Source organism: Aulonocara sp. 'chitande type north' Nkhata Bay, linkage group LG15 (assembly GCF_057382095.1).
Source record: "Aulonocara sp. 'chitande type north' Nkhata Bay isolate Kocher_YH1m ecotype deep benthic linkage group LG15, A_spYH_male_GT1.1, whole genome shotgun sequence".
Lineage (NCBI taxonomy): Eukaryota > Metazoa > Chordata > Actinopteri > Cichliformes > Cichlidae > Aulonocara > Aulonocara sp. 'chitande type north' Nkhata Bay.
The window spans coordinates 25,637,475-25,664,988 of NC_141358.1; the positions used below are offsets into that span (position 1 = coordinate 25,637,475).

General features: G+C 42.3%; 1 protein-coding gene across 2 annotated transcripts in view; it reads left to right on the forward strand.

Moving 5' to 3' along the window:
* Nucleotides 1-27,514, forward strand: part of mei4 (meiosis-specific, MEI4 homolog (S. cerevisiae)) — a 70,579-nt gene that overhangs the window by 22,593 nt on the left and 20,472 nt on the right. The window lies entirely within an intron of this gene.

Here is a 27,514-nt window from a genome sequence, read left to right on the forward strand (position 1 = left end):
CAGTTTGCCCTTATCGACTCATTGCCACGGTCGCGTCTGAAAGACCGTAATCAATACCGCTTCCTACAGGTTTCCTGTCCACCGTATTCAAGAGTTTCTCAGTGGGTTTCTCTGACCAGGTGAGAGCTGCGTGTGACCGGCGTTGCTTCCTGTGAAAGACAGAGGCAGGTGTCATGCCTCCGGGGTCCTGCGAAATGGAAATGTGTAAAAATCAAAATTTAAAAAAAAAGGATACAGACAATTTTCCCCCTTCACTGCTCCTGCTGAGCTTCCCTCCCACTCAGCAGGGTCGGTCACGCTCACTTGAAATTTATCCATGCTGCATTTTTTTAGAGCCAAGTTAAAGAGGACAAACAGCTGAACACACTGTTCACTGGAGATATTGACAATGCAAAACAGCCTTGAGCTGCAGTGAAGCCTTTGTCTCCAGCAAACTAGCAGTAATGGGTATCTGTAAGCAAGACTCTGAAGAGGTAGTCCTTCGTAAAAGTGCGGCCCTGTTATCATCCTGTGTGCATGCACGAGGCCTGTAATTGCGAACTTGAATTAAGCAGGATGTTAAACCTGTTGCTATGACGGTGTGACATTTCCAAGCACACGGGCAGCCATCAGTGTGTCCATGGAAATGTCTCAGAGACCATCCCTCCCCACCCCACAAGCCTTTTGTTCCTCTTTTCTTTCAAGGCTAGAGAGATGGGATTGAGATTGGTATTTGCAGACGGCGGTCCCATATTTGCCTGCAGCTCTCTGTGGTTCAGCCTCTCGGGGGAAGAGCTGTGTGGCTCCCATTATGTAAAAAACTGGAGAGCAGCATTTGAAACACACAATCATGCTCTGCTTCACAGTAAATGATGATGGCTGCCTCTGTTGAACCTTCAATTCTTCAATCACAGCCTTCAGAAGAAAACTATTTCAGCCCGCAGTCCTCAATATGTTTTAAATGCCTTCTCCTAACAAAGTATGCTATTAAAAACTAGAGATGGCACGATACCACTTTTTTATGTCCGATACCGATATCATAAATTTGGATATCTGCCGATACCAATATGAATCCGATATAGTGTTTTTTAATCAACAAAACTGTTTTTTTAAATATCTTGCTGCATTTTGTATAAGTTCATACTCAAGTTTAAAACAACAACTACACTAAAGCTATTCTGTTATACCTGTATGCAAAAAAAAAAAAGTTTCATAGTTCAGCAATACTGATCAATCTAATAAACTTAAACCTACACCATCCTTGTCACGGATTGCCGGGGCAAGCCGTGTGGAATGTAGAAAAGGACCCAAAGGGCAGCAGCTCTGGAGCAGGTGAGTGTTTATTTAACAAAAGAAAATACAAACAGCAATGGCGTGGGTGAAGGTGAAACAGGAAAACCTAAACTGGGTAAAACTAACAAAACAAACCAGAAACGAAGATGCAGAGGTCCGGGGAAATACATACGGAGAGACGCAGGGAGACCGAGGGGAAACAACACAGACGAACCAGCAATTACTAAGACAGAAAATACAACTTAATACACTCAGAGAACACAGGGAGATTACACACAGGTGGGAGACACAGCTGGGAGTGATTAACATAACGAGACTAGGGAGGCAAACTGAAAACACTCACATAAGACGCAGACCTTCACAATAAAACAGGAACACACGGGCAGAACAGAGTAAACACTAAACAAAGGAAGAACAGAACCAAAATCGAAGAAAAAACACAAAATGCTGGGTCAAAAGGACCCAGGATCATGACAATCCTCCCTATTCTGGTATTTTAAAGAGTACTTAGCGTAAATATTAAGCAACCTAACTAATAGGGTTCCAACTCCCAGCAACAACAAAAATAAATAAATAAAAAATAGGGAACCACCCCTCACGCTCCACCTCATGATGCTTAATCAACGTAATCAACCTTAATTTGATGCAGTGTGAAAAAAAAATGCACAGAAATCAATTATTTTTCAAGAAATATTAAATAGATTCAACATCTTTCTTCAACAAAATTGCAGACTGCACAGATGGTACCTTCCCAAAGGAAAAAGTACTATAGCTTACTAGGGTGTATATATATTAGACTTAATAGTCACTATATACAGTAATTGACTTCTATTCATTTTACATCAAATTAAAACTTTGGGTGTCAGATAATTATTTATTAAAAGCTAGACATTTTAAATGAGAATAAGAAAGAAAAGTATGTCTTTGTGCCCCCTTTTCCCTGTTAATGCCCTATCGGCCCCCCTGGCTAAACTTTGCTAGATCCGCCCCTGCACAGTTACCAGCGTCAGCTACGTAGAAAAAGATCCTCGAGTAGAAAGTAATATTAAATACATTCTAACAACAGCTGATCAAGCTTAAACGTGCTGCTGTTGTTCAGCCGCTGGTTTCCTCTTTCTGGTGCAAAGTGGGCCAAAAACAAACAAGAGAGACGGACTCGCGACAGAAAAGCCGATCAGCTGATCATTAAGCAGTTTCATGATTGAAGTAGCAGCAGGAGAGGCAGTCGCTTGTTAAGCTTAATGCAGGAATGCTTTACAAACATTCAGAGATGGACTTACACACTTGCTTTACTTCTCTCGGGGATAACTTTGTCGGAGATGAAATGCCGGGTTGCTAGCAAAGCTCCAAATGCTATCCAGACCACCGACAGGTCCCGCATGCCACAGCCGCTCTATCACGTGATGCATACTGCTCCGACGTGCTAACGTTCTGAGGTGAGTTACGGTGTGTTGCAAGTTTTGTGAGGTGCTTTCGTGATATTTAATGGATCGGATTGCATTTTTTATTTTTCTCCGATATCCGATCCAGTAATTTAGGTCAGTATCAGACCGATACGTAATATCGGATCGGCCCATCTCTATTAAAAACACATAGAATGTATTCGTGGTTTGGGGTAGAGCTGGCTGGACTCAAATTAGAGGATGTCTTTGACTCTGTAGTAGTTTTTCTGCCCCAAAATGGACCTTCAGTGAGATTGGTCCACATGAAGAAAAGAAAGTCTGCATCACCTTGCTTACATACACCATCTGTGCATTTTCCCTTTGTTTTAATAAACAAACATTTATTTTAAGCTGTAGCAGATTAAACATTACTTCAGAATAACCAATTTTGACCAAATTCCTGGTGATTTTTCCTTCCTTGTGGTCCTACTTTTGCTTCATTGCACAAAAAGCAAATGCATACATTTGCCTAAGGAAAAAAGAAAACACTGGGCCAGTTTTTTATATCAGGAAAATGTTTTAAACCCATTATTTGCACTCTGTACAGTTTTATATACAAGGGGAAACTGCTGAGTTGTCCACTTATTTAATGTAAAACCAAATGGAAAGCCTCAGGACAAAGTGAGAAGTGCTTTATGTAAGACTGCTATGTCCAAGTAGGGGATTAGTGACTATATGAGTTCAGACTGATTTTTAGAAATTTCTGCCCTTCACCCCAAGGGTGAAGTGCACAAAAAAAAACTCAAAGTAAAGGTAAATGACACTCATTGTCAGCATTCATGAGGAATTAACTTCACTTTTAACTTAAGTACCAAGCAAACTCCTCAACAACAGCGATTTCAGGTCTATTGGGCTGAAATGTAAGTAGAGTAAAACATAACCCCTTAAACATTTCACCAGAGACTTGCGGGATGTTAACTAGTGAAACAGAAACATCCAGTGAAAGTTCAGTGAAAACTGTACTATGTCATAGATAAGAAGATTGAAAAGCAGTCACAGGCTCTAGTCTGATTTGTGCATGTAGGTCATTCCCCAACTGTGAGGTTCTTAAAATGCTCCAGCACCTTTAGTTTCCTGAAAATACATACAGTGTATAAATAATCTGATACACAGAAGTAGAGATCTATGTAAACTTTTGTATAACAAAGCCTAAAGGTCAACGTTCTTGGGTTTGCACTGGTTTTACACTTAGCTTTGGCTTTTTGGCTTGGGTTTGGAGTAGTTTAAGATCTAGTTTTGGTTGTGGGTAAGTTTTTCTCTTCACTTTAGGCTTGGTTTTGAACTTGTGTTTAGACAAGTTTGAGACTTGGTTTTGTTCTAGAGTTTGGGCCTTTTTGTAGACAGGTTTGTTTTGGGTTTGGACTGGTTTTAGATTTATTTTGGTTTTGGGCTGGTTTAGATCTATTATGGGTTTGGATTGGTTTTAAATCTAGTTTTGAACTTAGTTTTGGGTAGTTTAGGGATTTGATTGGTTTAAGACTTGGTTTTGATCTTGGGTTTAGGCTGGTTTTAGACTTTGTTTTGGGTTTGGACTCATTTTAGATCTAGTTTGGGCTGGTTTTAGATGTAGTTTTGGGTTTGGGCTGGTTTTGATGTAGTTTTGGGTTTGAGCTGGTTTTAGATCTAGTTTTGAGTTTGGGCTGGTTTTAGATGTAGTTTTGAGTTTGGACTGGATTTAGACTTTGTTTTAGGTTTGGGCTGGTTTTAGATCTAGTTTAACAGCAAAAATTAAGAAAAATTATGGAATAGGATAAGATAAAAAGAATAACTCACTCTAAACAATAGAATACAAATCAAAATATCAAATTCAAATTTTATTTGTCACGTACACAGTCATACACAGTACGATATGTAGTGAAATGCTTGGACAACTGCTCGTGACCTAAAGAAAACAAAAAAGGAAAAGGCTATGAATAAGATAGGAAATAAATATGAAAAATTAAAAAGGGTAAATTTAACTAGGAAGGAATAAAATATAAATTAAGGTTAAAAATGAAATAACTGTACAACACAAATTAGAATGAAGGGTAAATTTAACTGAGAAAGAATAAGATAAAATATATAAATTAAAGTTGAAAATAAAATAACTGTACAACAAAATACACAATATAGAACTATATAAGAATGTATGAAGAAATATAAATAAATATATACACAATAACAGCAGCTGTACAAGTATTAACTGGAAATGAAGAATGTAGTGACCAGTGTTGTGCAATCCACATTATGTCTTGTGCAGTGCAAATATGCTTAAAGTGATTTAAGTGATGAAGTGAAAACAATGTCCAGAATGTCCAGTGTGTGTGTAAGAACTGTATGTGTGGGTCAATACTGTGTGGTGGTGTGATTGAGAAACCGTATCGCCTGCGGGAAGAAGCTCCTCCTCAGTCTCTCTGTGTTGGTCTTCAGGGAGCAGAATCGCTTTCCTGACCTCAACAGAGAGAACAGTCCGTTGCTGGGATGGCTGAGGTCCTTCACGATCTTCCTGGCCTTGGTCCAGCACCGCCTGCTGTAGATTGAGTGCAGGTCAGGGAGCTCGGAGCGGATGGTGCGCTCAGCTGATCGCACAACCCTCTGTAGAGCTCGTCTGTCCTGCATGGTGCTGTTCCCGAACCAGGTTAAGATGTTTCCCGTCAGGATGCTCTCTATGGTGCACGAGTAAAAGTTCCCGAGCACCTTGGAGGGCAGTTGGAAGTCTCTCAAGCGTCTGAGGTGGTAGAGACGCTGACGGGCCTTTTTCACCACGGTGTTGATGTGACAGGACCATGACAGGTCCTGCGTGATGTGAACTCCGAGGTATTTGAAGCTGTCCACTCTCTCCACTGGGCACTCGTTGATGACGGGGGTCTGGTAGTTCCTCTCCTGCTTAGTGCTGAAGTCCACTATCAGCTCCTTTGTCTTACTGACGTTTAGAAGGAGGTTGTTCCTCTGGCACCAGTTCTCCAGATTCCTAATCTCCTTCAGGTAGGCCGTCTCGTTGTTATCAGAGATCAGGCCCACCACGATGGTGTCGTCAGCAAACTTGATGATGGTGGTGGAGCTGGTAGTGGCCACACAGTCATATGTGTACAAAGAGTACAGCAGGGGGCTCAGAACACACCCCTGGGGGGCTCCAGTGCTGAGAGTGGTGGAGGCTAAGACATGTCCACCCATCCTTACTGCCTGTGGTCTGCCAGTTAGGAAGTTGAAGATCCACTGACACATAGATGAGCTGAGTCCCAGATGCTCCAGCTTGGTGGTGAGTGTGGAGGGAATTATGGTGTTAAATACAGAGCTGTAGTCTATGAAGAGCATTTTAACATAATTCCCCCTTCTAGTGTCCAAGTGAGTGAGTGATGTGTGGAGGAGATGAGAGATGGCATCGTCTGTGGAACGATTTGGACGGTAAGCGAACTGTAGTGGGTCCAGTGTGTCTGGTAGTGAAGAAATGATGAAGTCTCTGACCAGGCGTTCAAAGCACTTCATCACTACTGAGGTGAGGGCTACAGGGCGGTAGTCATTGAGAGAAGCAGGGTGGGGTTTCTTCGGGACAGGAACAATGATGGACTCTTTGAAGCATGTGGGGATCACCGACTGAGATAAAGAGATGTTGAATATCTCAGTGAACACAGGAGCTAGCTGGTATGCGCAGTCTCTGAGGATACGACCTGGGATGCCGTCTGGTCCTGCTGCTTTCCTGGTGTTCACTCTCATAAAGGCTCTCCTTACTTCATGCTCGGAGATGACGAGCACGTTTCCGGTGCTGGCAGTATCTTCCTGTCTGCAGCCGTTAGCGCCGCTAGCACTAGCATTGTTGGAGTCCTTAGCTGCAGCCTCGAAGCGAGCATAGATGAAGATGAAGATGGCGCCTGTGAGGTCGGCTGCCGTCACGACTGCTCCGACCACTTTTTCTTTGTCTTTGTTTTTTAAGTTAGTTTTCAGCGTTTCTAAATCGGCAAAATCATCACCATTGGGTACATTAGGTATGACAGTGACACTATTGTCTCTATTGGTATACAATTTACTCACAATTCGAAGTTTTTAACTCCGGATCCGAGCTGGCCGAGTGAGATCTTGAGGGAGAACAAAGGGAGGCGGTGGCAGCCTAGAGGGAAGCGAGCCGGCGTCAGGAACAGGCTGAGAGCTCGTGCACACCGCACACCTCTGCCTAGCATCCTGCTCGCCAACGTCCAGTCACTGGAGAACAAGCTTGACGACCTCAGGGCCAGGGTAAATACAAAACTATATGCAATAGAATAAAATACTGTGTCAGAAAAAATCTAACATTTTAGATTTTGGGTCTAGAATGAATGCTTTAACATTTACTTAATTTCTATTGCAGTTTTTAGGTAAAAATAGTTTGACTACATTTTAAAGTGATATAATAGGCTTCTAAAGCCCAAAGAAAAAGTCCAAAGTGCTTCAAATCCTCTTTTAATGACTAACTTTAGTCTTTCAACTAATGAACCAATTCAACACTATACAGCATTAAAATCACTAAAACTTTCTGGCACATTCCTTAACGGCACCACACATAGCAGCTAATTTCAGCCTGAATGTTTATGTCACTAATACTGACTGCGTGATTTGGAGTGACATTAAACTACATATTACTTTGCCGGCGACCCGCTGGGACGCTACAAAGACCCTCTAAGAGCTTCTTGTTCGTCATTCGAAAACCACTGAGCTCTGCAGTTACAAGCTCGCCCCATACAGAACTGAGATCTTTCACACTCTCGGCAGGCTGAGTCAACGCCATGAACAGACCCCTGCCTCAGCTCTTTGTCAGTAGCAGCAGACCCCATGAGCAGTGTTGAGTGAAAAGTAGTTCTCAGCATGGAGGATTTCTTTTGACAGGAGAACCATCATGACAGTGGCAGAAGTGAGTGGGTGGATTTTATTTGTCTCCTTTCATTTTCAAATGTTTTGATTTTTCTTGCCAACATTAACAGGACCATCAGAGAAAGTGAACACTCCTTCATAATAGCATATCACTGGGTGACAGAAATTTATCACCAACACATTCATTTCAAAACAAAATACCCAGTGGTGTGTCTTTATTTCACCTCACGGTGCCTTTAAACCTTTAGCTTAGGTTAATTAATAATCTAATTCTAAACATACTCTGCCGCAGAAATATTACTACTAGTTTCACTACTTACCAGTGTGTGAATGTGTGTGTGAATGGGTGGATGACTGGATATGTAAAGCGCTTTGGGGTCCTTAGGGACTAGTAAGGCGCTATATAAATACAGGCCATTTACCATTTACCATTTACTTACCTGTAGCAGTCACATGATCCGATCATCTCGGTAAATTAACCTGTAACGATAGGCCAGCATTTACTGTGTTGCGCCAGAAGCTCGGGAGGAATGAACCAACAAAAAAAACGGCTTCCCTTCATACAGACAGACACCACCCTGTAATCAATATGCAGGTAGGTTCCTAATTAGCCCAATCACATGATACAAGGAGCGAATGCAGCGGAAAGAGAGAAAAGGTGAAGCAAGCAAGCAAACAACCAAGAGAGAGAGACACGCGCAACCCATCCGGCCACATAAGTATAAAAGTACATCCAGTTCTCAGTAGGGCTGCCACGATTAATCGGCTTGGCTGAGATTAAAGTTATAGTTTTTACACAGCTGAATAAACATCAAGCAGACAACTGATTATCAGAAGTGTGAGATGCTGGAGAATATACTCCGGTGTCCTGTTATATTTTAAATAGCAAGGAGTTTATTAAACTTCAAATCTGCAAATTTCATTAAAATTTAATAAACCATCATCTTGTCTTTATTGTTAGTTAGCACATACCTGAAACACTTAAGGCTATAAGCTAATGATAGTTATATAAGAGCAGATGCTGCTGGTGCAATAAGCTGTACGTCCAATGGGTGATGATCTGATTAGTCGACTAATCGCAAAAATAATCGGTGACTAGTCAACTATCAAAATAATCGTTTGTGGCAACAAAGTAATATGTAGTTTAATGTCACTCCAAATCACGCAGTCAGTATTAGTGACATAAACATTCAGGCTGAAATTAGTTGCTATGTGTGGTGCCGTTAAGGAATGTGCCAGAAAGTTTTAGTCATTTTAATGCTGTATAGCAGCCCTAGTTCTCAGCTGGAGATACTACAGTTTTTTGGCTAACCTTCATCTTTAAACTAATGATTCAGATCAGATTCAGTCCCACGCGGGCTTAAAGTGACTAAAACTTTGCAACACATTCTCACTCCCAAAGTGTAATATTTTATGCTAGGTGACAAATCGTCAACATCTTACACTTCTGGGCACCCAACACGTCCCTTAATTATGAAATCGGAAAAATTAGGAAACATGAGAACCATTTGGAATCAATCTACACATGTTTGTTCATTTTACTTAAATCGCTTTGGAAAACACTATTTAGGCTACGTCCACATGTACACGGGTATTTTTGAAAACTGAGATTTTCCGTTTTCGTTTTAAAAAATAATCCCGTCCACACGTAAAGGCAGAAATGAAGGAAAACGCTGCTAGGAACATGCCAAAGCAGCAGGTGGCGATATATTCCTAACCGTGCAGAAATGTTGGCCAATCAGAAGTCTAGAAGCCTCGGTGGGAAAAAGTAAAGAAACAATAACGTGGCGCACAGTGTGACATCAAAAAATGCGCACACATTTGACGCTGCATTTTCTCCGTTTTTTTCGTCCGCGCGTAAATGCAAAAACAGAGTTTTCAAAAATATCCACCCTGGCCGGAGTTTTTAAAAATCTTCGTTTTCAGTGACCAAAAACGCAGTTTACGTGTGGACGAAAGGTGCAAACGCATAGAAAAATCTGCGTTTTCAAAAATACCCAGGTACGTGTGGACATAGCCTTAATGTCATTATAGTGCTGGATAAGGTTAGGGATCAGGTTAGGGTTAGGGCTGGAATACATGGCTGGAATGTGTATTACCGCGGGACCGTAATTCTATTGGATTTAACCCATAACCTGGCGCATAGCATAAGAACGCTGAAGGTCACCTTTCGCGTTCCTCAGGAACGCCTTGGGAATAAGAACGGGCTGAACTTTATGGCAGATGAGTTAAGATAAGATAAGATAAGATAACCTTTATTAGTCCCACACGTGGGAAATTTGTTTTGTCACAGCAGGAAGTGGACAGTGCAAAAGTTATGAGGCAAAAATTAGAATACAATAAGAATAAATACAGTACACAGCTGTACAGAATAGAATAAAATAATATACTATATACAGTAGAATAAAATAGAATAAAAATATACAATAAGATAAAAATAGAATACGAATGCTATATACAACTGAGTAAAAATACAACGATGCCAGAAAAGATTATTGCACTTAGTGTTATTGCACATGTGTGGATGTGTGTGTTTGTTCAGTTAAAGTCTTTGTTGTGGAGTCTGACAGCAGTGGGGAGGAAAGACCTGCGAAATCTCTCCGTCCCACACCGTGGGTGCCGCAGTCTCCCACTGAAGGAGCTGCTCAGTGCTGTCACAGTCTGCTGCATGGGGTGGGAGACGTTGTCCAACAGGGATGACAGCTTAGCCGCCATTCTCCTGTCACTCACCACCTCCACTGGGTCCAGAGGGCATCCTAGAACAGAGCTGGCCCTTCGGATCACCCTGTTCAGTCTCTTCCTGTCCCCAGCAGAGATGCTGCCGCCCCAGCAGACCACACCATAAAAGATAGCAGAAGCCACCACAGAGTCATAGAAGGTCTTCAGGAGTGGGCCCTCCACCCCAAACGACCTGAGTCTCCGCAGCAGGTACAGCCTGCTCTGCCCTTTCCTGTAGAGGGCGTCTGAGTTTGGAGTACATTTAGTTTTTGACTGGCTTTAAACGTGGTTTGGTGGTTTGGACATATTTTGGTGTATGTTTTAGTCTCTGTTTTGCAATTGCATGAAGATTTATTGTCTTCATGTAATACCTGAACGATGTAAATAACTCGCAAAAATAACATGTTTTTCATGCGATCAGCAGGTCAGTTTATTTATTGTGTCTGTGATTTGTCATGTCATTCAGTTGATTTTCTGTCTAACAGCATCTAATAATGTTCGTAATCATTTATTCCTGTGGGAGATCTGTGACACCGGACAATCTAAATATGCATATAAACAACGTTAAACTCTGGATTGCATTGACAAACACGCTGCTGCCCTGTAGCACACGATCATAGAGCTGTGTGCGTCATGAGTTATCCATCAAATAGTGAGTTGCTATGCATTTCTGTCTACTCTTGATAAAAAACACTGATTACATTAATCAGAGCTGAGCATTAGTCATACGAGCAGCACATTGAAATTTACAGGAAACCTTTGGGAGCTGGAGTGATGAGAAACCTTGGTTTGAAACCTTGTTTGGTTTGAGCGTGCCTCTCTCTGGGTTTGTGATTTTGCCTTGAAAAATGAAGAAAATAAATGCAGCTTTCTGTTGGCATTCATTCTGCTGTATTTCCCTAGAAATGAAATACATCATTGAGGGCTAAACTGAGGTTCTCAGGCGGTGAGTAAGAGGATGTTGGATTTCTGCAGACCTACCAGATCGTTTTAGAACGACGCTGATAGGCTGGTTAATTGAACAGTTGATTGTTTAATTAGTAATTTCTTTCCATTGAAGGGACAAACTTAATGTTATGAATGCCTCTCTCCTTGGCTTCAGTAAACTGAAACTTTTTAGATTATTTCAAAACCTTTCACATTGTGTTTTGATGATTTTCTTTTCCCCTTTGGTTGTTTCTTTAAGTTTAACAAATCATTTGTCGCAGTTTTCTTTCTCTTTAATAATGGTGGCTTTATTGTTGGCCTTTTTCTGCAGTGCTTCACTCACGTCCAGAACATTTATTGCAAAGGTTTGCTGATTGATTTTTGTGTAATAGACCAGTGTACCGCCTTCAGCTAAAAACAAGGATGTAAATGTTGCTGTCGAAGACGTAAGCCATGATAAACAAGTCAAACTATAAACTCCCACATGCTGACTTTTGTTGGTGGCTATTGAAGAAAGGCTTGAACTGGGCGCTCAGGTGGTGCATTAAGAACGTTTCCCCTGGGAGACGAGAGCTGAAACTTTGTAACTTTACAGAAAAAGACTTAAAGGCAGAATTTGAGTCCCATGCTGTGTTCCCACAGGTTACTCAGACATCCAGGTACTGTGCACTCTATTTTTAGTGTCTGTCAGTGAGTGATTTATGTGGGCATTGAGATTCAGTTAACCCTTCACTCCTGCTGATAACAGAAGCAGATGGCTTTCCAGTCCTCTCTGTAGGACCCTCCCCCCGGACAGGAAGCAGTTCATCTACCCGAACAAAAACTTGACTTTAAGCATTTCTTTTGCAAACCTCAACACAGATTCCCGACATTTAGCTTTACTGAGGAAACATCGAGATTTTTTTAAATCTCACTATAAAGTCATTAGATTTTTATTGTTACTTTTGAAGAGGCAGGTTTTCCCTTTTCGAAGTTCAGACCCCACTTTTGTCATTAAGTAGATTTTAAAACAGTATCTTTATTCTTGTTTTCATAAATATTAATAGAAATGAGCAAAACTGGACAAAACCCAGAAACTAACACTATTTACTATTTACCCAACTAACTAACTTTAATCATAATTTTGTCCTTCTGGAAAGAAACCAGAGAGCACTGACATTCAGGTTTACGAACGCGTAACAAGTGTTCAGAATAACATGTTGGTTCCATATCTTAAATTTTATGCTCAGTTTCCATTTAAAGTGCGCTGTACCAGTAACTGTTGATACATGGAAACATTTTTTAAATAATAAATGAAGAGGAAGCTCCATTTGGTTGGCTGTGTGTACGGATACTGTTAAAGCAGTAATTAATTGAAGTGGTCAGGTCATCGGCACACTGCCGGCCCTCTTTTTCTCCAGCTGGTGGTTCAGAGAGCAGATTGTTCCCATCTGTCCGGGGACTCTCCGCTGACTCAGGCCTTCTTTTTCCAGTGGTGGAAAGGACAGGCGATGATGGCTGAAGGGCGTGGTGTCAGGTTCACACATCATCAACCTTATTTCCTTGTTGTCAATCGTGCTGTCTAGTCAGAGACCTGAACATTGTGCTATGAGCCAGTCTGGAAGCACATTCAAGCGAGAATTAAAATGGATACCAGCACAGGGATGTTATTTGTTGGTTTTTCAGTGGCTGCAAGTGCTGATGACACTATTGTGAACTGTATTATTACAGTTTATATGTCAGTATGTCAGCAGTTAAACTGGTTTTAACAAGTCAGCATTCAATACTGGGTGCAAAAACACATACAAAATTATAATTTAATATATATGTATTATTTGTGATATATTAATTCAAAAATGTTCTTTAAAAACATTCTGAAAGGTAGAAATGTCTTCCACACTATGAATGCCTGGATCCAGATTAGTTTGAGATATTTTCCTATTATAAATATATAAACTGAACGAGCAGCCTAACTGACAGACCCAACAAACTATTTAGTCCCACAGTTTGATTAGATTAATCATAATGAACAGATTTGTCTTCTTCAGGCCGAAGCTTGTAATAATGTTTTTGTTGGAAAATGGAGCACCAAAACATGCAGTTCCACAAATGTCCACTAGGGTTTCCAACAGAGAGTCGGTTCTCATTGCGTGCATTACTAAAATGTCCAGCAATAAACTGTTTTGCTGTCTGTTAGGAATAGTTTCCGTATTCCTAACAGCAGTCCAGGCAGCTGGTGAGCATTAAACTCTATTAAGGCTTTAAAGTTTGAATCCTTAGGGGTGTGGTCTCTTGGACTGACAGGTGTATGGTGAGAGAGGTATTTGTGTGCTAGGCTTATCTGCCATCGTCTGCTGTGCAGCTAATCGTCACGCTGTCCATGACACCTGAGTTCCAGTTTTAGTGAGTAATATTCTAGGATTTAAAATTGGACGTTACTCAGAAATGATTAATTGGGATCTGTATTGCTGCCTTGCAGCTTACTCACTAACCTGGCCAGAGTTAGCTCTGATAACTTAGCTGATAACTTAGCAGTCCTCCCTCTTGTTCAAAGATTGTATTAAAAAACCAACATGGCTGTGGCAGAAGTGCTAACACGGTAGAGTCCTAACCCCACTGACTTAACTAAAGATGGGTAGCTGTGGTTGTCTTTGGATTTTCATATATGTCGCTTTTACCCTTCTGATCCTATTTGAAGGAGAGATCCTAATCTTCAAATGCCTGTTTGAAGACTGTTGGCAGTGTCATGCTTTTTTTCTTCTGCTTTTGTTTAGTGGAGGTTTGCAACCTGCTTATAGCTGCATTAGCACCACCCTCTGATGGTTGTAGCACATTACGTCCTACCAGGAGCTTTAAAATGCACACTGACCCGCTGGAGGTCAAGAATTCATCATAAACCTGAATTACAATGTTGATAATCAGATAATGTGAGTCTGTGATGAGGCTCTGTGTTAATGTGTAGGTAGACTTGATGATTGTACTAAAGCAAAGCAGACACTAGCATGTAAACTTCCATATGATGACACTGAGGTGCAAGATGATAAACTGCGCATCACTGAAATTCAGAGCTGTCACGACTAAGGAATTTTTTTTATTTTTTCACATGCACGGCTTCAAGGACACGAGTTCTCAGTGAGTAGTGAGGAGGGCGAGAGGATGAGGGGCTGCGGCACTGTGTAGGCGGGCGTTCCTGTCTGACATATGCCCTCAGAGATGCTCCAGCCCAGTGCCGCTGTCCTTGGAGCGACGCAGCATACAGATAAGCCTCACCATCTGGACGTTTCGCTGTTCTGTCAGAGGTCCGTGACACTCGGTGGCAGCCCCTTAGGACAAAGCACGCAGAGATCCGCCAAACCTCTGGGCAGTGTAAATGCCACTCTGACGCCATTACTATGCACCCTCAGTGGTTGCTGTCCCGGCGTCTGCCTTTTATGCAAAGTGTCGGTGGATACTTCATCCTTTTCTTTTTCTTTTTTTTAAACTGATAGTGCAGAAGATTTTTAGGAGGGTGAAAACAGACAAAAGCACCAAATCTCAGCTGCTGAACAAGCTGAAAACCAGACGACAAATAAATGTCTTTACGGTGGAAATGGGCCCAAATCATGCAAAACTCTATAAACTAGCACTGAAACTGCACGCACGACACAAGAAGATGTAAAACTCGGTCAACAGACCGACGTGAGCAAGTTAATTAATAAGATAAAAATGAGAAACAACAGAAAAAAAGAAACAACAGTCACCGGCAAACACAAACAGAAAGGCAACAAGAGGATGCTAAAAACTTATTAAAACTACAGAAGACACAGAAAATGATTACAATCAAGAGTAGAATTTTAAAAATGTAAGAATCAAAAGTTAAAACCAGTGAACAATCAACATTAATCCAGTAAAAATTATTACAGGGTAAAAACAGACCATAAAAATGGCCTCCCTTTGTTTGAAGGTACTTAATATTCCTTCAGGTCAATTTTAATCTCTAGGATGTGGAGGAAATGGCAGGAAATAAATCTTTGGTGTGGTAAAAGCGTTTTCAGCGTGATGTGACGTCACCGCTGCAGTTCTGTTGGTGCCTCTGAATCTTCTCCCTCAAGCCTCAGGACATCATGGTAGGTCTCACGTTCTCAGTCTCACCCTGGGGACAAATTCACGGTGCATGATCCGGTGAATCCTCCCAGTTACCTGAGGCGCTGTCTCCGGGCTTGGAACGTGCGGACTCTTCAGCTGCAGTGCCAGCTCTTAAAGGACGATCCTTAAATATAAATTCAGGTCAGTTTGAAACAATTTTGGGGTCTGCAGTGAAGTCAGAAATAAAAAAAAAAGCTGTGGACATACCTGAGAAGATGGTTGTTTGGACTCAGTAAATGGTGGAAAATAAAGAGCATGACAGTTTGCCAGTGAGCACAAAGTGACGAGGAAGAGAGAAGAAACACAAACGGACACATCTTAGGAGCTGAAGGCAGAACCGGCTTTTTTTCTAAAGGCTCCAGAGACAAATATCTGGCTCTGGATGCTAAACATCCGCCTTTCTTCACTTCCTGCCTGCGTCCGCCTGCTGCTTTGTGCCGGGCAGGTGGTGTTTGGTGACTTTACTGCAGCTAGTTTGATGAAAACAGCTGCCCGCTGCTGCCACCAAACACAAACCGTGAGCTGGAAGAGATCAGCATGCAACGTTTGATGAGGTTCTCTGTGGTTTGTGACTAAGCAAATGACTGCTTTTGCTTCATATAAAGTTGTGGTAGTCTGCTCTGACACAGCGGTACTTTCAACTAAATGTCATCATTTTAAAGCAGAGAGAAAATTCATTGATTTCCAGACGTTTGCACGTTCAGCAGCAGCTGGAAAACCTGCTTTCTGTATGCTTTTGAGCACACAAACCATAACATCAAGTCTTCCAGTCTTTTTCCAATGTGGATATTTCTTACCAAGCTCTTTGTGACATAAATAACATCCAAGACAGGAAGCTGGAGTTAACGGGTTAACTCCAGCATCTCTAAATGATTCTAAGTTTGGATTTGGGGGTCAGGTAAGTTTTTAGACATCTGATGACTTTGTGGCTGGCAGGTTGGGGACCCACACGCTCACGATTCAGGAAACCAAGAGTCTACTCAAAACACAGATTTAATGGTGGTAATTCAAAATACAGAGAAAGCCAAATTCTCAGGGAATCCAGGGCAAGGAAACACAACAATGAGGGATGGTGCGACAAAGGACAAAAGGAGACAATATGTACAGTGGGGCAAAAAAGTATTTAGTCAGCCACCGATTGTGCAAGTTCCCCCACTTAAAATGATGACAGAGGTCAGTAATTTGCACCAGAGGTGCACTTCAACTGTGAGCGACAGAATGTGAAAAAAAAATCCATGAATTCACATGGTAGGATTTGTAAAGAATTTATTCGTAAATTAGGGTGGAAAATAAGTATTTGGTCACCTCAAACAAGGAAAATCTCTGGCTCTCACAGACCTGTAACGTCTTCTGTAAGAAGCTTTTCTGTCCCCCACTCGTTACCTGTATGAATGGCACCTGTTTGAACTCATCATCTGTATAAAAGACAGCTGTCCACAGCCTCAAACAGTCAGACTCCAAACTCCGCCATGGCCAAGACCAAAGAGCTTTCGAAGGACACCAGGAAAAGTATTGTAGACCTGCACCAGACTGGGAAGAGTGAATCTACAATAGGCAAGCAGCTTGGTGTGAAAAAATCAACTGTGGGAGCAATCATCAGAAAATGGAAGACATACAAGACCACTGATAATCTCCCTCGATCTGGGGCTCCACGCAAGATCTCATCCCGTGGGGTCAAAATGATCATGAGAACGGTGAGCAAAGATCCCAGAACCACACGGGGGGACCTGGTGAATGACCTGCAGAGAGCTGGGACCAAAGTAACAAAGGTCACCATCAGTAACACACTACAACGGCAGGGAATCAAATCCCGCAGTGCCAGACGTGTTCCGCTGCTGAAGCCAGTGCATGTCCAGGCCCGTCTGAAGTTTGCCAGAGAGCACATGGATGATACAGCAGAGGATTGGGAGAATGTCATGTGGTCAGATGAAACCAAAGTAGAACTTTTTGGTATAAACTCAACTCGTCGTGTTTGGAGGAAGAAGAATACTGAGTTGCATCCCAAGAACACCATACCTACTGTGAAGCATGGGGGTGGAAACATCATGCTATGGGGCTGTTTTTCTGCCAAGGGGACAGGACGACTGATCCGTGTTAAGGACAGAATGAATGGGGCCATGTACCGTGAGATTTTGAGCCGAAACCTCCTTCCATCAGTGAGAACTTTGAAGATGAAACGAGGCTGGGTCTTCCAACATGACAATGATCCAAAACACACCGCCCGGGCAACAAAGGAGTGGCTCCGTAAGAAGCATTTGAAAGTCCTGGAGTGGCCTAGCCAGTCTCCAGACCTCAACCCCATAGAAAATCTGTGGCGGGATTGAAAGTCCGTGTTGCTCGGCGACAGCCCCAAAACATCACTGCTCTCGAGAAGATCTGCATGGAGGAATGGGCCAAAATACCAGCTACTGTGTGTGCAAACCTGGTAAAGACCTATAGTAAACGTTTGACCTCTGTTATTGCCAACAAAGGTTATGTTACAAAGTATTGAGTTGTATTTTTGTTATTGACCAAATACTTATTTTCCACCCTGATTTACGAATAAATTCTTTACAAATCCTACCATGTGGATTCATGGATTTTTTTTTCACATTCTGTCTCTCACAGTTGAAGTGTACCTCTGGTGCAAATTACTGACCTCTGTCATCATTTTAAGTGGGGGAACTTTCACAATCGGTGGCTGACTAAATACTTTTTTGCCCCGCTGTATACACACACCAGGTAATGAAACAGGTGATATGATGAAACATAGCTGACACTAATTGGTTTTATGAGACAAAGGCAGAGAAACCTAAGAAGGAGATGACTAAGATAAAGATAAAGATAAAGGTAAAACATAAATGGACAGCCTGTGATGCAAAAGGAGCAAAACTCAAACACAAATGATCCTCAAAACTAAAACAAAATCACAACTGTTCACAGAAACCCCAAACTGTGGGTCCAAAGCCTAGGCGGTGACACCGGCACTGTTGGGCCTCAGCTGTGTGTTGCATCTAATCTTCAAATATCAGGACTTTTTTTCTCCAGAGCCGCCTGATGCTTGTTGGTGATCTCTGACTCAGAAAAATGTGGCTTTAATGGGATTGTGCTTTCAGTTTGAGTGGCAGAGGTGTTCTGAAGGAGAAAGTCTCAAGGAGAGATGAGAGGTGAACTGATGAAATCTCCAAAAAGCGTTCAGCCTCTGTAGGTGTGACGGTGAGAACTGAAATCCTTGACTCGGTTAAGTCCTGATAAAAGTGATCGTTGGTAAATCAGCTGTTAAAACCCATCATTTGAAGACAAAATGATGGGCTGCTGTATTGAGGAATTGGGTAAGTTTTCCCACAAATGTCTCTTCATACAGAAGATTCACACTGAGGTGGTGATGAGAGAATCAGTTTGATAAGAAACAATTGAGCAAAAAGGACCTTTCTGTGTGTGATGTTGAATCTCATCTCCACACAAAAGGGAAAAATATGAATCGTATGCTCACAAGCAAAGTGTGCAGCATGCAGTTCTGTCAGTTATACTCTGAAAACGTGGATGAACATTAAAAACTGAATTATAAAAAGCCCGAGTCTCAGCTGGAGTTCCTGCAGCAAGCTTTGTCAGGACTTCTTGGCTTTCTTATTTATCCTCACTCACCAGCTCCGCTCTGTTCCTCGCGGGGACAGAAAACCAATAAAACACCTTAACGGAAAAACAAATGATGACATCAATCCTAGAGGCGGTGCTAAAGTTGGTGAATGCGGCCATGTTGAGTTGAGTCAGCAGTACGTTGAAAAGCGGTTGAGAACACGGGAGGCATTGTCAGGTAATAATCAGTGAACCGTCAGGTGCTGACAAGGCTGAAAAAGGCAGATCAGCAGGTCCAAATTAAACGTTTTATTTCTGGTACCAAAAATAAGAAATTAACTTTTAGTTTTAATTAAGTTTCCTGTCTGACACAGACAATAAGCTTCACCCAAATCTATGGTTTTGTGAATGAAAGAACACATGAATTTACCAACTTCATGATTTGAGGCATGTACTCTGTTGGAGCCCACCTCCGGTGGACGTTAGAGGAGCTGCAGTTTTTTAGCATCTCCTTTCAATAAACTTAATGACTTAAAGGATTACCCACAGTCATCCATAGCTGTTATGGTAATACACTTGAAGATGCAACATCATTAATCTAGCAGCATGCATGAGTTTGGCTGAATCTGTCCGATCAGGTTCTCGTCATGTCATGTGCTGCAGTGCTTTGCTTCTTATTGTCTTCTCTGCCTCTCCAGCTTTTTATTTTCACGGTTTACGTGCAGCACACCTTTAAGATTTGGCCTAATGGCCACACAATATCCCAAACACCAAGAAAAGAATCACTCAGATTTTAGTGGTGACATTTAGTTCAGGATCAGAATACTTATATCGAGTTGCCCAAACCATGCAGCTACATATTAATGACTTAACCCGGTGCTCAGATGTTCTTCGACTGAAGTTTTTTCCATTTATGGTGCCTTCTTCCTGCTGTATGATGGAGTTTGTCCAGCGAGGCCATCGAGGATCCCCGGCATGAACTTTTAGTCTTCTCACCAACATTTATTGATGAAGACCATCTTAAAGTTGCACTCTTGTGATTAAAACTCAGGTTTTACATTGGTCACTCCTCAGTTGGCCTTATACTGAATGACCACATGGCCAGCCCATCCCTGCTGGTGCTCCATTGGTAGATGTGTATGTTGGATATTTACAGTTGGTTGTTTTGTCCACTAGAAATATTTTCTACTAAAACATCAGTGCTATTTAAAGTATGTCTGGAAGATGTCTCGATGATCCTGATGAAGGCTACAGGCTGAAATGTGCTGGTCCAGAAGTTATGTTGTTCTTCCAGATGTTACTCGAACTTCAGCCTAGTCAGAGGTTTGATCTTCTCCATGCATCTCAGAAGCACTGCCAGTTGCATCCTTCGTACCATCCTGTTTCCTGGAGGAGCTACATCACTAGCATGCAGCTCTGCAAAAGCCCACTGAAGATCTCGAGCATCATATGAAATTGCTGTCTCATTCCTGCTGGCATGTCATTTTGTTAAGAGGAAATAGGGAGCCAGGCACCAAGAGGTGTGAAACTGACTGAAGAAGATGTTGGATTGCAGAATGAAGACCAGCGGGATCTGGAAAATGATGATGGTAAATGGTAAATGGCCTGTATTTGTATAGCGCTTTTCTAGTCCCTAAGGACCCCAAAGCGCTTTACACAACCTGTCATCCACCCATTCACACACACATTCACACACTGGAGGATGATGATGATTATGATGTGTGTTACACTAGTGTGGTAAGCAGCAGGTCTGTTATTTTCTTTAAAGTCACAGATGGAAGCCACACAGAAGAATTAATGTCATTTTTATACTTTTCTTCCTTTTCTGGGGAGTTTTCTTTTTCCTTTGCATCCTTTGTCTTGAAGCTCTAGTGGCATCTGTGGTGACGGCTTAATTAATTAGCATTCTTGGGCTCTCGGGCTGTCTGTTGTCTTTATCTCTATTTGTCGTCTTCCTCCTACAGTGCCCGCCTGTCTCAGCTGTCACTTAAATAATCAATTGGATCCACTTTTCTGCTTAGTCTTTAGTATCACATGCGTCAGGCGACTCGGGATGGATAACCACATCGAGGAGCTGCAGTGACTCTAATGAATTGGCAAAGACAGGATGGGAAATATATGGTTTCATCGCCTTTATGGCCTTCATGTAACATGATGAGTTAATATAAGCAGAAAAGACAGAGAAGATATTCCTCTTTCCCTTCGTTGACTCTTTTTTTTAGTGCTCAAAAGCATTATTTAGTGTCTTACTGTCAGTTAATTGTTCCCCACGTAAATGCAAGCTGCAGCATTTTCATGTAAAGCTACCAGCTCCTCACAGTTGTAACGTCTTTGGCATTTTCAGTTGAGCTACTGTCTGACTGGCCTACAAATCTGCTGAGAAGCAACATCCTGACACTGTGGTGTGTCTGCATAGCAGCTCAACTTTGGCTGTCACTGCTGGAGAAAATATAAAATTAATTGAGCCAATATTTAGACCGATCTCCGGTGCTGCCAAGTACATTTAAAGAGCGGAAATTTGGCAGACAAAAGCCAGTTTTCGCCAAAACTTTCTGGACTATAATCCAAGTTATGACTGAGCTCACATAGAGAGAGACTGTCTGCCAGTTTATTTCCAAAATCCACTGATGTGTCTAACTTTAGCGACCTCAGAAGCACATAATGTAGGCAAAAGAGAAACAAAACTAACCAAGGTTGTGTTAAGGGTGCTAGCAGTGGTGTAGCGGTAGTAAAATGGTAAATGGTAAATGGCCTGTATTTATATAGCGCCTTACTAGTCCCTAAGGACCCCAAAGCGCTTTACATATCCAGTCATCCACCCATTCACACACACATTCACACACTGGCGATAGCAAGCTACATTGTAGCCACAGCCACCCTGGGGCGCACTGACAGAGGCGAGGCTGCCGGACACTGGCGCCACCGGGCCCTCTGACCACCACCAGTAGGCAACGGGTGAAGTGTCTTGCCCAAGGACACAACGACCGAGACTGTCCAAGCCGGGGCTCGAACCAGCAACCTTCCGATTACAAGGCGAACTCCCAACTCTTGAGCCACGATCGCTCAAGAGTCGTTTTTTTATTCTTGGAAAGTGGTGTTAAAGTTTCATAAAGGAACCTTAGCAGATCTGTTGGAACGAAAAGAGCAATCAGGACAATTTTTTTTATTGAAGAGGCAATAAATAACACACAAGTTCATATTCAGGGAGAGCAAACTCTTACTGCAGAGCCCCCCTTTTCTATCTAAGGGGTTTTCTTGGTAGTCCATAGTGTGCTACCAGTGCAGAACTATGCATATTTGCAGTTAAGCCCAGCTATTTTCACTCTACTCCTTTTAACTCTGGCCTAAATCAGAACCAGATTGAATCATTAATCCGATAACGGAGATAAATGAGGTTGAGAGGCCTCCTAAAACTGCAGATATTTCATCTGCTTTCAGCATAGGTTTAGAGATCTGTTTAGAGTTAGAGACCACTGGTGGCTGGTTTTCCGCCTAAACAGCCTGATGATGGACATTCTCTCTGTGCGGTGAGGTGGGCTCTGTCCGTCCACCGGTGCATGTGTGACATCTGAAGAATCGTCAGATTAAACAGGATGAGGCGAATAAACTGACGGACAGTTAGCTGCAGATCAAAGCTGTCCTCTGTCCTCACAGCACACCGGCCTCATTAGAGGAATGTTCAGAGCAGCTGATCAAAGTCACTTTAGAAAAGTAAACGTGGAAGCCTCTGAGGGGTCACTTTACTACTCACAAGCTCCAAGTCTGAGGGGTTACTTTACTACTCACAAGCTCCAAGTCACAAACACGAGGTCATACAAAACAGGCTTTTAACATTCTGCCCATCCATTTACAAACGGGGAAAGATTACTGCTTGAATCTTAATTTTAGAATTTCTAAGATGATTATTTCTCATAGAAAGCATTCACCATTTCAGTTTTTTGTCCTGAGCACACCAAAAACTGCATTTCCTCTGATGCTTTTATAAACTCATGCTAAATCTTCACAACAGCTGTAAACATGTTTACAGCCTGATACTAAAACTGTTTGGCATTTATTGCTACATAACAGCTGTGTGGGGGATTCATTTATTAATAACTCATCCATTTGGTTACAGTGAAGGTTTAAAGGTAGGGGTATAGTGGCCAAGTTCCAGTTTAATGAACAAGTCATTAAACTGGAGCTTTTGACTGTGTGTTTGCTGCTGCTGACATTTGGAGCATTTTAATAATTTTTTTTCCAAAAAGGCCTCCTGTGTGGTGCAGACCACCCAAGAAGGTGGTAATAAAACTGTTTTATCAGTGTATCAGTATCCATGTAGTGTGTTGTACCTGTACAGTTTAAAGGTGTAGTTTGCCAATTGAGCTTGCTAGGTAAATATTTAGCGCTCCATGCCCGGTTCGTAGAGAGTTAGTAGTGACTGAAATTTCCCTGGTCTGGTGTTGTTATGGTGGTTCTCTGTGTCATTCAGCTGTTTCTCTAATGGTGCTCCTGTTCTGCGAACACCAGCATTTTAACCTGCAGCCAGCGATTGTGTTGGTCCTGTTCTTCAGTTTTGGTGTTGGTGGTGTCGTGGCACACGAAGCGGCTCGGTACCTGCTGCAGGTTCTGCGTGATGTCACCCGCTCTCCCCTGATCTCGTCAAAAACAAATTTAACCTGACCAGCCGGCTGTGAAGTAAAGTTTACCTGCTGATGGAAAGACTGAAGTGCTGAAGCTTTGGCAGTGGTGCTGTTACAGAACTTTCTTGACCTTGTTGGCCTATGTTTGTTAAGTTTGGGCTGTTAACATTAAAACCAGTGGTTTATGAACCACTTCATTTGTATGTTAAACTGAAAGTGAGCTCCAATAAAATGTGTCACTGCTAGGGCTGCCACGATTAGTCGACTAGTCACAATTATGTTGACTATCAAAGTCGGCGACGACTGATTTAATAGTCGATGCGTCGTTTGAAGCTTTGTAAGATCACAAAAGACGCAGGAATAAGTTGTTATGATTCAGTGTCATGGATATTTTTTTTGTACTGTGTTTTTTGTCTTCCACACCAGGGGTCCGTTCTTCGTACCTCGCTAAGTAAGTTAGCTGGATTTGATTGTTGACGATTTCGCATGATCTTGGATTGTTCGGTTCTCCGAAGCTCATCCGGGACTTGCTGTCATAGCAACAGATCCGTAAGCGTAAACCTGCTTGGGAGCAGGCTTACTTTATGCATTTCCCAGAAGAACCCACCCGAGGGATTAATAAAGTTCTATCTTATCTTATCTTATCTTATCTTATCTTATCTTATCTTATCTTATCTTATCTTATCTTATCTTATGTAAACAGGATTAGATCGCGGCCACTCAGGTATGTCCGCTTCATCTATATGAAAGCAACAGCGATATTTTTCCACTGTTTTTCCATAAATAAATATTATCAATGTAACTAAAGCTAATGCAGTATTTGATTCTGTTATTGATTTCATACAGATACATACAGGCCATTTCCTAAAAAAAGGGAAATGTACTATTAATCATTCTATTCCATGTATTTGATTATTTCAGATGTAATTCATATTTTAGAGTAGTAATAGTAAATTACTTCATGTAATCAAGATGAGAGACCACGGCTATAAAAACGAAGGGGGATTTGGGAAGTCTGTCGCAGCCATGTCCTGTCCGTATACGCGAGCCACCCATTGCGGAAGGTGCAAGATTGATAAGGAGAGTCCTCAGAATTCAGCGTATATTGCGGGATAGACAGGATCCTTTAGCTCAGCGCGACAGTGTGCTCATTGAGAGATATCGATTTTCCCGTGAGGGTATTATTTACTTAACCAACTTGTTGACGAGGGGGTGCAGGACCACCACCTGTCTTTTTTTGCTCTGCCCTTTTCTTGGTTGCTGTTATAAACAAACAAACAGATTATTTCAGGGTCTCTTTCCAAGAGACTAAAAGCAATATAAGTGATAAATCTTACCATTCTGTAGAATATTCTTATATTTCACCTTTACTTGTTCCCATGTTCTAGTGGGTCCTGTTGTGGCTCTAATGTGAAAGAGGATTTAATGTAATATAATATAATATGATATAATGTAATATAATATAATAGATTTACCCTACCGCCTACTGGTGTTGGCCAGAGGGGCCGATGGCGCGATATGGCAGCCTGGCTTCTGTCAGTCTGCCCCAGGGCAGCTGTGGCTACAACCGTAGCTTGCCTCCACTAGTGTGTGAATGTGAGAGTGAATGAATAGTGGCCTTGTAAAGCGCTTTGGGTGCCTTGAAAAGCGCTATATAAATCCAATCCATTATTATTATTATTATTAAATTACTTACGAGTTTAATTTGTCAGCAACTTTCTGCCAGCCCTCTCTCCTTGCTTTTGCAGCCTTTGCAGTGTTCCCTTGCGTTTTAATTAAACTCTGAAACTCCTGAAATCCCTCAATCAAGAGTTCTTGCTCTGCTGCCGAAAAATACTGAGCGCGCTCCTTCGACATTTTCGCCGACCAATCAAAGGGTTGCCGATCAATGTTTCTACTATCGATGTGTAGCCCCTGTTAAGCCACCCAGTGATCTCACATTACTTCATCCAGCTATACTAATCGTCAACAACAGGTGTGTTCGGAGAACCGGAATAGCGAGCTCAAAGTTGGCGCGATGATTTGATCTTGGATGTGTCATTTGATCTTGGATGTAGTAAGCGAGGTACGAAGAACGGACCCCAGAGGGTGCCATAGTTTGTGTCCTGTGTTATTGCTGCTATGTGAGTTACAGGTGGAGGCTGACCATTGGTGGAGGACTGGGAGAGGCTGGCTATAAATGAGGACCCTTTTCAACTGACACGCCCTTGCCTACTTCCTGTTCCCAATGAACTGTGCATGTGGCTGCGTGTGAATTTGTATTCTGGGAGCTTTTGCCGTGTTGTAAATAGTTTGTTGTATATAGATGTAAATAGTTGTCGATACTTGTTTTTACTCGGTGGCTGTAGGGGTGAGAAGCCATTTTTCTTTGGGAACCTTTTCTCCTGTTTTTGGTTAGGGAGGCAGGTAAGACACCTGTAATTTTCTTTTGGGGTTTTCTGTGAAGGTAAGCCAGCTGCATTTCATTTCTAGAGTTTTTTGTTTGGTGTTTTGGCCATGCTCACCCTGACGCCTGCTACCTTTTGGAACTTAATAAACTGACTGGCTGTTGTGAAATCCGTGGTAGCTGTTTTTTGTTGGTTTCTTCCTTGAGAGCAGGGAGTGTGGGGGCATTTCTCCTTATTTTTATTTTCCTTATGTTGCACGCCGGTTTTCCCTGGGCTGGGGTGTAATGTAATTGGGGGCTCGTCCTTTCCTTTTTTTTCGTCTTGTTTGGGTTGGCTTGGGGCGTGGGCTCGTTCGTTCTTTATTTGTTGTAGTCGTCGTTGCCGGTGTCATTTGTTGACTCTGTTTTTCTGGTTGGCAGTTTTTTCTTGTGTGGGGGGCAGGGTGTTTGTAGTGGGTGTGTTAGTATGGAGTTTAAATTAGAGGAGTTCACCATGAGTCCAACTAAGGGGAAGTTGGAAAGGTGTAAAAAGGGTGATTTGGTGCTCATTGCAAACTTTTTTGATGTACCTGTGCCATTGAACGTGAAGAAGAAAGAGCTGAAAGAGCTCCTGTGTGTTAAACTGCATGAAAGGGGGTTGTTTGGTGAGCCAGCTCCTGCAGAGGGAGTTGAGGCGGGAGCTGTTGCTGGCATTCCTGCCCCACTGAAAGATCTCCCTCCTCAAACTGGCCCTTCTGCGGTTAACACTGCGCATAAAGGAGGTTGAGTTACAGAAGCAGCAGTTGGAGGTGGGAGCCGCTGTATCTGCCAGTCCTCCTACACCTCGGTCAGCCCCGCAGTCACCATCCCCGCAGTCAGAGGACGGCTTTGATGTAAGTAGGCACATCAAATTAGTCCCAGCTTTTAGAGAGACTGAGATAGATTCGTATTTCATAGTGTTTGAGCACATTGCAGGTGCACTACACTGGCCAAAGACTGTATGGTCTCTTCTACTCCAGTGCAAATTGGTGGGGAAAGCTAAGGAGGTGTGCACAGCTCTTTCATTGGAGGACAGTTTGGATTATGAAATGGTAAAGGCTGCTGTCCTACGTGCATACGAGCTTGACCCAGAAGCTTACAGGCAAAACTTTAGAGGTCTTAGAAAAACTGCTACCCAGACTTATGTAGAGTTTGCCAGGGTAAAAACCTTGGATGATTTGCGTGAGCTTGTGGTGTTGGAGGAGTTCAAAAGTCAACTCCCAGAGAAAGTAGTAACCTACTTAAATGAACAGAAAGTTACAACTCTTGCCGCTGCTGCTGTACAGGCCGATGAGTTTGCATTGACACACAAAAGTGTGTTTTCATCTCCTGTTTACAGCACACCAAACTCAGTCAGTCCAAAAATCTGGTCTCCAAAGAACACCCGCAGTATCACATCCGCAACCACTGAAAATAGAGAGTGCTACTATTGCCATGAGCAAGGACACCTCATTGCTGCCTGTCCCGTTCTTAAGAGGAAAGGAGCAGTCCAGGAAGGCTAAATCTCCTTCCCCAATCAGCTTTCTGCAAACCAAACCGTATGCTCTAGAAGGGGTGGCCGTACTTAAAACTGAAAAGGACAGGATAGATGACGAGTTCAAACCGTTCGTGTAAAAAGGTTTTGCTTCTCTGCAGGAGGGGGAGATACAGGA